Source organism: Bos grunniens, chromosome 17 (assembly GCF_055505025.1).
Source record: "Bos grunniens cultivar Pamir isolate PY7600 chromosome 17, Bosgru_T2T1.0, whole genome shotgun sequence".
Classification (NCBI taxonomy): domain Eukaryota; kingdom Metazoa; phylum Chordata; class Mammalia; order Artiodactyla; family Bovidae; genus Bos; species Bos grunniens.
In genome coordinates, this window is record NC_141181.1 from 59,696,008 (window position 1) to 59,709,197 (window position 13,190).

General features: G+C 46.1%; 1 non-coding gene across 1 annotated transcript; it reads left to right on the forward strand.

The window, feature by feature from the left end:
* The first annotated feature begins 1,479 nt into the window (after nucleotides 1-1,479).
* LOC147355514 (U6 spliceosomal RNA) lies at nucleotides 1,480-1,586 on the forward strand. The gene has a single exon (XR_015144928.1). It is a non-coding gene; the product is annotated as a U6 spliceosomal RNA (small nuclear RNA).
* Nucleotides 1,587-13,190: the final 11,604 nt, after the last annotated feature.

Consider the following 13,190-nt stretch of genomic DNA (forward strand, 5'->3'; position numbering starts at 1 on the left):
TGGATGTGAGTTTGAGTGAACTCCGGGAGATGGTGGTGGACAGGGAGGCCTGGTGTGCTGCGATTCACTGGGTCACAAAGAGTCGGACACGACTGAGAGACTGAACTGACCTGAACTGTGCCAAAAAGGCATACTTGCAAATTATATACTTTTCTATTGTTATTGGCTTCTGCAATTGGATGATCTTGAGTAAGCCAGCTTTAGGAATGACAGAATCCAGCACTCACTTCTTGTTTTTAGGGTGAACAACACCCTGGCTGTTGCTAGGCTGGCTGATGCCAGGTGTGTGTGCGTGTGTGTATGTATATGGGACTTCCTTGGTGGCTCTGTGGTAAAAAAACCCACTTGTCAGTGCAGGAGACAGAGGAAATGCAGGTTTGATCCTTGGGTAGGGAAGATCCCCTGTAGGAGGGCTTGGCAACCCACTCCAGTATTCTTGCCTGGAGAACCCCACGGACAGAGGAACCTGTAGGCAATGGTCCATAGGGTCACAAAGAATCGGCTATGACTGAAACGACTGAGCATGCACACCACATCTTTTTATCCATTTATCTATTGATCAACACTTAGGTTGCTTCTTTATCTTGGCAATTGTAAATAATGCCACTATGAACATTTGGGTGCGTGTGTCTTTTTGAAGTAGTGTTTTTGTTCTTTTTGGATATATACTCAGGAGTGGAATTGGTGGGTCATATGATAATTCTAATTTTAGCTTTTTGAGGCACCTCCATACTGTCTTCCACAGTGGCTACACCAATTTACATTCCCACCTATGGTGTACATAGGTTGCCTTGTCCCCTCATCCTCGCCAACATTTGCTGATTTTAGGTTGGCTTTATTCCTAAGCCTGTGCCCAAGGCATGACCCTTGACATGCCTTCCCATCTGACCCTGCCATGCCCTTTGTTATGCATATAATTTTCACCATTTCGTTTCATCATGTCTTCATTTATAGCTCTTGATCCTTTGCTTTATACAAAGTTTTATTGTTCTTGGACAGTGGAGAACACTGTGAGGGAGAATTAATGTTAGGAATCCTTTTCTTACTAGGTATACCACATAGATGATCATTTGTAAAATTTCTGATCCTTTGCATTTACTTTATTTATATGATAAGACATAATGATAAACACATGATAATGGTTTATCATATGATAAATGCATAATGATAATGGTGACAATGCTACTACAATTAGCTAAGAGTTATCTTGTGCCAGGTACTATAATATGTTTAATTCTTGAAGCATCTCTATAACATGGCTATTATGCCATTGAAAGTATTAGACAATTAAAGAAATGAAGGAACAGAGAGGTTAAGCAACTTGCCTAAGGTCACACAGCTAGAACATGGCAGAACAGAAATTCAAACCCTGTCTATTTGACTCTAGACCTCTGCCTAATAAAGCCTCTTACCAAGTTAAGTTTGTGGTTTCACTGGTATTATTGCTCAGAATAAGGCTGAGTTTAAGAAATAAAGGGAGTGCTCGCTTTGGCAGCACATATACTAAAATTGGAACGATACAGAGAAGATTAGCATGGCCCCTCCGCAAGGATGACACGCAAATTCGTGAAGCGTTCCATATTTTTAAGTGAATAAAGTGCATACAAAATTGTATAATAAAAAAAAGAAAGAAAGAAAGGGATTGCCAGAAAAATAAAAATAAATTTCAGTGTTGGGACTTGTTGAGTACTAGGGAGAGGTATCAAGGATTGGCACATAGATTCAGATTCACAAATATTTGGATTGGGCATGATCATTCAGAGCCCTCCATGCTAGGGCATGAGTCCCTTTTGTAGAGTAGCTGAATCCTTGTGGAAAGTATTCCCAGCTCACCATGATTCCCTCACTCCCAGCTAAGGGCCCTGGTGGCTTTTTAAAGCCTGTAGTGTTTTTACTGTAAGTCCATACCTATTGGTCGTCCTGTATAGACCAAGGTGGTTACCTTACCCAAGATGTGCCAATCAGAACTTTCCCCTGATAATTTGGAGTTGAGAGAGAGGGATAAAAAAATAACACATTCACTGTATAGCACAAGGAACTCTGCTCAGTATTATGTGACAACCTAAATGGGGAAAAATTTTGAAAGGGACTTCCCTGGTGGTCCAGTGGCTAAGATTTGCACTCCCAATGCAGGGGCCCTGGGTTCGATCCCTGGTCAGGGAACTAGACCCCACATGCCTCAACTGAGAGTTTTCATGCTGCAACTAAAGATCCTGCAACAAAGATAAAAAATCCTGCATGCTGCAGCTGAGACCTGGGGAAGCCAAATTAATTCATTAAAAAAGAATAAATCATGTATATGTATAACTGATCACTTTGTTGTACACTAGAAACTAACACAATATTGCTAATCAACTATACCCCAATATAAAATAAAGATTATTTGAGATTAAAAAAAAGATTCACACACACACACACACATGCATGTTGCTTCATTCTCTTCTGTGATTGAACCAATGACTTCCCCGCCCCCGCCGGGTGCTGTGGGGTGGCCCACGAAGAAGTTGAAGAATTTGGGGTCTGTTTCCAGTTAAAGCCGAGGGATAAAGGCAGCCTGTAGAGAGAGACAGAAGGAGTGAGAAAGGGGGCCATTGGGTACCTGAGGGCCTCGTTTCCAGTTCTACACCTCCCACAAGTTCAGAAGCATTTCAATCTTAAGGTTCCCTGACTCTCCTGTTGTTATTCAGTCAGTAAGTTGTATCCAACTCTTTTGTGACACTATGGACTGAAACCTGCCAGGCTCCGCTGTCCATGGGATTTCTCAGGCAAGAATCCTGGAATAGGTTGCCATTTCCTCCTCCAGGGGATCTTCCTGGCCCAAGATCTAACCTGTGTCTTTCTCCTGCCTTGGCAGGCAGGTTCTTTAGTGCTGAGCCATCAGGGAAGCCCTTATGACTCCCTTGTGTGTGTGCTAAGTCATTTCAGTCATGTCCAACTCTTTTGTGACCCTATGGACTGTATAGCCTGCCAGGCTCCTCTGTCCATGGGATTCTCCAGGCAAGAGTACAACAGTGTTGCCATGCCCTCCTCCAGGGGAACTTCCCAACCCAGGGATTGAACCTACATCTCTTATGTCTACCTGCATTGGCAGGTGGGTTCTTTACCACTGTGACTCCCTTAGTCCTTTATAATATATGCTGTCTAAAATACCTCTATCCAGTTTCTGTCACTTACAATCACTCAGCTTGGTCTCAAATGCCCAACCTCTCTGCCCAGAGCTGGGTCAAGTCTATGGGGCAATTCAAGGGGAATCCCTTCTGAGCAGACCCTCTCTCTAACCCTCAGACTCGGCTGGAACTGTGGTTTCAGACAGCAGCCAACAGGAGCCCTTACCATTGAGGCCCGGTGAACCAATGTGGATTTCTTTCCCCCCAAGGTCAGCGAAACCTAGCACAGTGATTTCCCTCTGTCAGCAGCCAAATTGATCATTTTCTCAGGCTGCCTGAGAAACGCCAATTCCCGAGCCTCAGATATTCGCAGTGGAAACCTGTCTCTCCCCCTGGATGCCCTGGGGCCTTGTTAAAGCTCTCTCTTCAGCTCCAGGAGTCAATGTCCAGCCTCAGAAATGGCCCCATCTCACAATCTATCCAGGGGAGTGGGCAATGCTAGAATCCCTGGTGTCACGGCTGGAGTCTCACTGTCTCTCTTTAAGGGTTGATAGTTAAAAATTCATGGTTATTTTCAAAGGAGGAAAAATGCTTAAACTGCTTTCCTACTTGCAAACCTTCCCTTTTTTGATTCAAAATCAAACTTTTGTCTAGACAGGCGAGGGCTTTTTGCTGACATGCCTTGCCAGCTCAGAAACCTTGAGGTTTTCCAAATGCAACACCCCCGCCCCTTACTGGCGGCCAGTCTCCGGCCATGTTTCTTCCAAACACAACCTCTGAGCAGCTCAGAGCAGAGCTAACTGGGTGGAAAAGCCCAAGATGGACATTGGCGGTTCTTCCTTTGGCTCAGGCATCTTCCTTAACAAGTTGTCTATGCTGGCAGCTGCTATGCTAACTCTCTGGCACAGTTTAGCTGTATCGCAGTGTTTGAAGTAGCTCTAACAGGTTCCTCATCACCCAACCTGTGTGTGTGCTTGCTCAGTTGCTTCAGTCGTGGCCGACTCTTTGTGACCTTGTGGACTGTAGCCCATCAGGCGCCTCTGTCCATGGGGATTCCCCAGGCAAGTATACCAGAGTGGGTTGCCATGCCCTCCTCCAGGGGATCTTCCCGATCCAGGGATTGAGCCTGCAAATCTCCTGCAGCTCCTGCATTGCAGGCAGATTCTTTATTGCTGAGCCACCAGGAAAGCCCCAATCACCCAACAGCTGCTGCTATTTCTCCTCTCCCCTTCTTCTTTCTTCTTGTCTTGTTCCAAGTAATGTGTTCACTGTAGAAAAATTACAAACTGGATAAGCACGAGGAAAAAAATAAATACCCGATCCCATGATCTTATTCTTATAAAAATTTTCTCTAAATATATATATACATATATACCTAAGTGCGTTCCTGCTTAGTCACTCACTCATGTCCAATTTTCTGTGACCTTGTGGACTGTAGCCTGCTAGGCTCCTCTGTCCATGGGATTTTTCAGGTGAGAATACTGGAGTGGGTTGCCATTTCCTCCTCCAGAGGATCTTTCTGATCCAGGGATTGAACGTGTGTCTTCTGTGTCTCCTGCATTGCAGGCAGATTCTGTACCCACTGAGCCATCTGAGAAACCCACATATATTCCTAGATATGATTAAATAAGGATCCTAAAAATTATCCCCAAAACTTTACAGCTTAAGCAACACAGATCTATTATCTCACAGTTTCTGTGGGTCAAGAATTTGAGAACAGCTTGTGTGTGCAGGTGTGTCATTATCTCTCGTAAATTTGCAGCCAGATGTTGGCTGGGGCTTCAAGTCATCTGAAGGCTTGCCTGGGGCTGGACAGCCTGCTGCCGAGATGGTGCATTCACTTAGCTGGCTACTTGGTGCTGGCTGTTGGCAGGGGACCAGATGGAACTCTCTTTTAGTAGGCTGTTTGAATATCCATCCTTACAATATGGCAGCTTGGCTTCTCCCCAGAGTGAGTGATCCAAGAAGAAGCAAAGCAAAAGTGGGAATGATATTTTTGATGTAGTCTATGCCTGGAAAATCCCATGGATGGAGGAGCCTGGTAGGCTGCAGTCCATGGGGTTGCTACGAGTCGGATATGACTGAGCAACTTCACTTTCACTTTTCACTTTCATACATTGGAGAAGAAAATGGCAACCCACTCCAGTGTTCTTGCCTGGAGAATCCCAAGGACGGGGGAGCCTGGTGGGCTGCCGTCTATGGGGTCACACAGAGTCGCACATGACTGAAGTGACTTAGCAGCAGCAGCAAAGTTATATTTCATCACTTCTGCCGTATTCTATGAGTTGTATAGATCTGCCCTGATCGACTGTGGCAGAAAACTACACAAGAGTGATGAAGCAGGGATACTAGGGGTCATGTTGCTTGTTGTCTATCATCATATAATACCTATACCTTTTTTCTTTCTGCAAAAAAAAAAAGATGGCATTGTAGTCTACATGCCAACTTACCAACCATGTGACTAAGTCACCTTGGAGCAGATTCTCCAGCCCCAGTGAAGACTCTGATAACAATGCAATCCCCCCAAATCTGACAGTGACTTCATGAGAAATTCTGAGCCAAAAATGACTAGTTGAGACACTCAAATTCCTGACTCCCAGAAACTGTGAAATAATAAATGGTCACTGTGTTAAGCTGCTAAGTGTCTGTGACTTGCCATTTTCTGAATCAGTCTATTATGATCATCTTTGAACTATAAATAAATATAATTTTATAGCATCTTCTTAGGGGGAAGTTGGACATGTGTGTGTTTGTGTGTATGCGTGTGTGGAGGGTGACTTAGGTTGTTACCTAAACTGGCAGGCATTCCAGAATTGGGTAGGGACTTGGTCAGATGGCTGTGGTCAGTGTTGCCCACCTATATTCTCAGGTCTCTCTCTTTAAAAAAAATATTATTTATTTATTTTTGGCCGCACTGGGTCTTTGTTACCGTGCCTGGGCTTTCCCCATTTGTGGTGACCGGGGGCTGCTCTGTTGCAGTGCACGGACTTCTCGTTGCAGTGGCCACACTGGGTCTTTGTTACCACGCCTGGGCTTTCCCCATTTGTGGTGACCGGGGGCTGCTCTGTTGCAGTGCATGGACTTCTCGTTGCAGTGGCTCCTCCTGTTGTGGAGCACGGTCTCTAGGGTGCATGGGCTCAGTAGTTGTGGCGCATGGGTTCAGTTGCCCTGAGGCATGTGGGATCCTCCTGGACCAGGGGTCGAACTTGTGTCCTGTTCCTTGGTAGGCATACTCCCAACCACTGAACCACCAGGGAAGTCCTCCAGGTTTCTTCTTTAGAGCATATGAAGGGGTTATGGGCTTCCCTGGTGGTTCAGACAGTAAAGCGTCTGTCTGCAATGCAGGAGACCCAGGTTCGATCCCTGGGTTGGGAAGATCCCCTGGAGAAGGAAATGGCAGCCCACTCCAGTATTCTTGCCTGGAAAATCCCATGGACAGCAGAGCCTGGTAGGCTACTGTCCGTGGGGTTGCAAAGAGTCAGACACGACTGAGCAACTTCACTTCAAGGGGTTATACTTTCCCACTCACCTGAATTAGTTATGAGCCTATGACTTGCTTGGCCAGTGAAATGTGAAAGTGACAGATATGACTTCCAAGTGACAGCATTTAATTACCTGTGCTCAATTTTTGGTGTTTTAGGCCACTGACATGAGGGGCATTTTTGTTGTTGTGGCATAACTTAGCTTACCCTGACTAATACAAAGTCTAAGACAGACGGTGATTCAGGTCTCCCTCAAGGTTGGACCAGGACCATCTGCTGCCAGATCCCTTCCTTCCTCTTTCCTTTCTCTGCTCTGTGTCTCAGGGGCTGGGCTTTGCAAGCTGTAGTTCACAGCTTCCCTATTCCACTGGTGAAAATTATGACCTATTGGAAGGTGGGATGAAGGGAGAGGTCAAGGTATTTCTTTCCCTCCATTCTTTACTCAGGCCACAGCTCTAGTAGAAGCTACATCTTCTCTTTTCTTTAGCTCCTTCCACTAGTCTGGCTGTGGTTCCAGCTTCCATCAGCAGGACACCCCAAGCTTGGGCTGTAGTAATATCACCTCTTCTTTCTGTCCTCCAGCTGAGGGGTGTTGGTAACCCCCTGCTGTTGGTAATCTCTGCTTTCCTCACCATATCCTTTGGTTTCTCAGATTTTCCATCTTTTGGGTAACTGATCCCCTGCATTAAAATCTCTTGGTTTCAAATACCCAGAGTGGCTTCTGTTCCCACAATTGGTCCCTGAATGATACCTGGACTCTGTGCCAGGACCTACAGAAAGACAGGAAATGCAGTGAAGAGTGATCCAGATATGATGGGTCTGCCCCATGAGGATCCACACTCTGATGGGGAAGGCAGACTCATTGGCTGATTATGCCAAGCGTGGGCAGTACAGAGCCCTGGGGGCTCTAATACAGTCTTGGAGGTCTGGAAAGACTGAGATCTGAAGGATAAACAGGAATTAAACATCAGGGAAGTTTCTGGTATTCCCAAGCTGCAAGGCAGGGGCCAGCCCCTTTGCTCATTACCATAGGTAGCATCAGTTGACAGGGTGGGGTTGGGCTGCCCCCTGCCTTCTCTGTTTCCTGGCACTGGTGCTCATTTTGCTTCCAGTGACTGATCGCCAGTTACAACAATCTGGGTGATCTGGATCCAGCCACAAGCATTTCTGAGCACCCGTTGGCTCTGCAGATAAAGTGACTCTGACTCTGAGAGGGATGTCATCATCACGTTGATTGTTTGGCTTATTTAAGAAAATGCCTGGAGAATCTGGGGAGATTGGCCAGAGAGCCTCCATCTATCCCTCGTCTATTTCTTCATATGTGTTCTGAGCACATGCTCAGGGCCTGGCCCTCTGCCTGGCACTGGGGTGGAAGGCAGCCACACCATCAAGTAAGACACTCTTCCTTTTTTTTCCTGAGGAAACCATAGTCCGATGGGGGAGGAAGCAACAACAGAGAAAGTTATTACAATACATTTTTTCAAAAGCACATAAGGAATGAAAAGGAGGGAGCAAGCGACAGCCTAAGTTATCAGAAAAGCTTTCTCGGAGGAAGTAACATGGAACTGGGTATTGAGGGATGAGTAGGAGTTTGCTAGGTGGAGGAAGATAAGCAATAAGGATATTCTAAGTGATGGAAACAGTACATACAGAATTATAAAGCTAAGAATAAAAAAAATGTTAAACATATTGCGTTCAGTGATTTGTGATCTAAAGTGTAGGGTGCTCAAAGTGTAGGGTTCATGGCTGGGAGTGTATGAGAAGAGAGTAGGAAGGTAGGATAGGTCAGATCATGAAGGACCTTGAATAACAAGCTGAACAGTTTGGATGGAATTATATTAGGAGATTAGAATAGGGAGGGGCTATAACCAGATCTGAGTTTTGCAAAGACTAGCATGGCTGTTTAGTATGGATAAGATTTACTTACTTATTCAACCAGTATATATTGGGTGCTACCGTGAGTCAGTAGTTCTTGTTAGGTGTTAGCAGTAGCAGTGAACAAGAGAAACACACTATCCTTCTTGAGTTTGATCTGGCATGTGTGTGTGCACTCAGTCGTGTCTGACTCTATGCGACCCCATGGACTGTAGCCCGCCAGGCTCCTCTGTCTATGGGATTTCCCAGGCAAGAATGCAGGATGCCATTTCCTTATCCAGGGGATCTTCCCGACCTGGGAATTGAACCTGCTTCTCCTGCATCTCCTGCATTGGCAGGTGAATTCTTTATCACTGAGGCACTAGTGGAAGCCCCTCAATCTAGTGTAGGAGACGGATAATTAGAAAGTATATGTGTGTGTGTGTGTGTGTGTGTGTATAGTGCTCAGTGCTATGAAGAAATATAAAAAGCAGCATAGTAGTGACTGCTGATGGCTATTTAGAGAGTCAATAGCGGGTTTAGGGTGATCTGGGGGACAGGATCGGTATTCCAGGAACAAGTTCCTTTGAGATTAAGTTACTCTCTGTGGCAGGAGATGGGATTGAATGGGGAACAGGTAGAAATTAATGGGAACTGAGGTGAATTATGTGAGGGATGGGAGGTTTAGGAGACAGAAGGTGATGTGCTCAGGGTTGGACATAGCTAGTTGATGCCACCTGTCACAGGGACACACGATGTGTTCACCTAGCCCTGATTTTTCTGCTGGACATATAGCTAGACTACATTCCCCAACCTCCCTTTGTAGTTAAGTGGGAGTACGAATTGGGCAAGAGTGACATGGGTCCCTTCCAGGCCTGGCATCTAAAACCTCAAACATAAAATATGCATTGAAAATAATTATGCATGTATTTTTGTCACTGATGGGTCTTCATTACTGCGTGGGCTTTGCTCTAGTTGCGGGAGCAGGGGCTACTCTTTGTTGCCGTGCACGGGCTTCTCATTGCGGTGGCTTCTTTTGTTGTGGAACACAGGCTCTAGGGCTCTCAGGCTTCGGTATTTGCAGCACGTGGGCTCAGTGGTTACAGCTCCCAGTCCCTAGAGCACAGGCTCAGTAGTTGTGGCACATGGGCTTAGTTGCTCTATAGCATGTAGAGTCTTCCCTGACCAAGGATTGAAACTGGGTTTCTTACAATGGCAGGCAGATTCTTTACAACTGAGCCACCAGGGAAGCCCTAAACCCTCCCACATAATCTTCCATGCATTTCGTTTACTCACCTGAGAGCCAGATGCTTAAGACCCAGTAGAAGGTCGGATGCCCTGGAACAGATTTTCTGAACCATCGATTTGTGAACCAGATAATTCTTTGATGTGGAGGACTGCCCTATATACTGTAGGGCATTGACTAGCATCCCTGGCCTCTACCAATGAGATGTCAGATTTCCCCGCCTCCGATTTCAACAACCACAACCACATCTATATGTTACCCAATGTCCCCATTTGAAAACCACTGTTCTAGAAGAGAAGACAGAAGCTCCCTGGGTCCCTGAATGACTGTGTGGAGCAGAGCTCACCCTGCTCATTCTCACTGGACTGGGGTGTGGATGCAAAATAAACCTTTACTGTGTTAAGCCACGGAGATTTGAGGGTTATTTGTTATAACAGCTTAACCTACACTAATACACCACTCACATCTGGAGTTCAAATAGGTCTGGGCTAGAGTTACATTTGGAGAAGGCGATGGCACCCCACTCCAGTACTCTTGCCTGGAAAATCCCATGGACAGAGGAGCCTGGTAGGCTGCAGTCCATGGGGTCGCGAAGAGTTGGACACAACTGGGCAACTTCACTTTCACTTTTCACCTTCATGCACTGGAGAAGGAAATGGCAACCCACTCCAGTGTTCTTGCCTGGAGAATCCCAGGGACGGCAGAGCCTTGTGGGCTGCCGTCTATGGGGTCGCATAGAGTTGGACACGACTGAAGCGACTTAGCAGCAGCAGCAGCAGCAGAGTTACATTCTTAGGAGTTTTCATCAACCAAAGCTGTGAGAGAGCCTGAGATCACCAGGATAGTGAGCTGAGAAAGGACCTGAGGGCTGAGGATTAGGAAATTTGAGGATATGGCCAAAGGAGGAGAAGAGATTCCCCCAAAGAGGCTGATGGCAGGAGGTTGGAGGACATCCAGAAGAGGATGGTTCCATGGATCCTGATGGAGGGAAGACTGGGAGCCCAGCAGGGAAGATGGATAACAAAAGTTGGCTGGGATTGCTGGCTATTTGGTGAATATTAAATCCATAGATTTAAGAATCGGGGAAAATAAGAAACAATCAACATGGAACAAAGCTGTCAAAAGGTCAGGTATCTGGTCCCAGTCTTGACACCTTCCTTCATTCTGGTGGTAAACCACCTCCCTCTCTAAGCTTTGTCGATCCCCCCATTAAAGACTATTCTTTCAAGATCTGCAGGATACATGGAGCAACATCTGTATAAGGCTTTAATCTGCCTCCCACCCATGCTCAGCCCAACCCTGGCCCCCACAGAAAGGTGTTGTATAAACAAAAAATATTGTCATTCCAAGACGCTGGGTAAGTGTTTGATAAAGATCAGAGGAAGGCCGGGACCCCTAATAGCCCCTGCAGTCAGAGGGGGAGGCCTCATTCCATCTTTGTGTTTCAAGAAAAGTTTGTAAAAGGAAGCCCTGTGGCAGAGGCTCGCTGGGATGGTTTAACAAAATGAAGGAAATTCCCCATTTCCTGGTTGTAAGAAAATATGGGTGGGGCGAGCCTTAAGTGAGCCGATCGTGGTGTCTGACTTTGATGTCAGATGAATGACAATGATCTCCAAGGCAGGAACACAATGTAATGAACTCACCCTGCTTTTCCATGAAAAACAAAACCACTGAAGGGGCCTTGAGTGGGAAAACAAAGGCTCTTTGAGTTGTGAGGCCTTGAGGAGGAAGACTTAGGGGTGTTCTCGAGCTGTGACTAATGGGGCATGAAGATACTGGACTACTGGGCCAAAGTAGGGGGTTCATGCTAGATTTCGTAGTGATGTCTCCATAGCTGCTGTTTAGTTTAGTCTTGATGGATGGCCTACTGTGTTTCTGGACCTAGATCTGAGTCTGTCAATATGGAGGTCAATACTAGAATGTCTGGACAGCTCAATACAGATGAGACTATGAGGGACCATGGGAATTAGAGCTCCCTGGACATAGGAAATGGGCAATAAATGTTTGCAGAGCTGAAAAAAATATATGGAGGTCAATAAGAATGTTCGCAATCTCATGAAATAGTAGGACACTTAATTCCTTTATCCTTTCTTCCTTTTCTCCCAACAATGTTTATTGATGTTCCAGGCTCAGGACTGAGCAGTGACATATGATGGTGAACATGGCAGGATGGGTCTGTTTTCGAGAAGGCTGATGCTTAGCTGGGAAGGCAGAGCGTTTAATGAGCCACATGATGAAGTGTGTTAAAGGCTATGACGGGGAAAGCACAGAGGGTGTGGTGCTCACAGTAGAAGCACGGGGTGGGAGGTGGAGGCAGTGAACGTTGGGTAATAATCAAGTAGGCAGAGGGGACTTCCCTAGTGGCCCAGTGGTTTAGAATGCACCTTCCAATGCAGGAGACATGGGTCCAGTCCCTGGTTGGGGAACTGAGATCCCACCTGCTGCAGAGCAACTAAGCCCATGAGCCACAACTAGAGAAGCCCGCACACAGCAATGAAGACCGAGAGCAGCCAAAAATTAAAAATTGAAGAAATAGAATGAGATTTTAAAGAGACAAGCAGAAGTCAGGATTAACCCCAGAGAGAAAATCAGATTCCAAAGACAGAGGAGGGAATGGTGCTTAAGCTTGGTTTTGAATGATCAAGAGGAGCTGCCAGTAGAATGGGAGGAGGGGAGGGCATTCCAGGCAGAGGGAACAGTGGTGCAAAGCCACGGAGGCTTCAAAGAGTGCAGTTGGTGGCACTACCAGTAACTCAGGACTGCTGGGGAAGGAAGTTCAGGAAACTGCAGGAGAGGTGTCAGAACAATAAACAGGGTCAGATCAAGAAGGGTCTTTTAGACAAAATGGTGAAGTTTGTTCTGAAGGCAATAAGGAGCCATTGAAGAACTGTGAGCAGGGAAGTAATGTGATCAGATTTGAATTTTGGCAAAGACACTCTGGACCCCGAATAAAGGACAGCTTGGAAGGGGAAGACTAGAGAGATGAGTCTGGAGATGGCATCCCAGACAACTCCAGGGAACAGGTGTGTGGCTGAGGCTTGGGGTAACTGAGTTTCTACTCTTGCTATTGCATATAAAAATAGGTAACCATGAGTCAGGTAGTTGCTGGATGGTTTACTGGTGGTCTGGGATTTGACTGGGTTCAAGAATAAATATATTGTTCAGTTCCTCCAGTGAGTGATATGATTTGCGTGCATATGGGGGTGTAAGCCTGGGCATTTCTGCCTAGAGGCACATGGAGGAAAGACTGACTTCAAAGGTGAAAGTAACCTTGGGGCAGTGAGCTGGGGATGAGGAGGGCTCTTACAAATTGAAACATCCAGAGGAGGTGGAAGCATAGCTGATTGGTTACAAGCATAAGTCTTGATGACAAACAGATCCAACCCTTGTCTTTTAATAGTTGTACAACTTTGAAGGAGTCCTCTTCCTCTTTCTGAGCCTGAGTTTTCTTCATCTGTGTAATGGGCATAAATGTGGCATGGAGTAAGGGCTCATCTAATA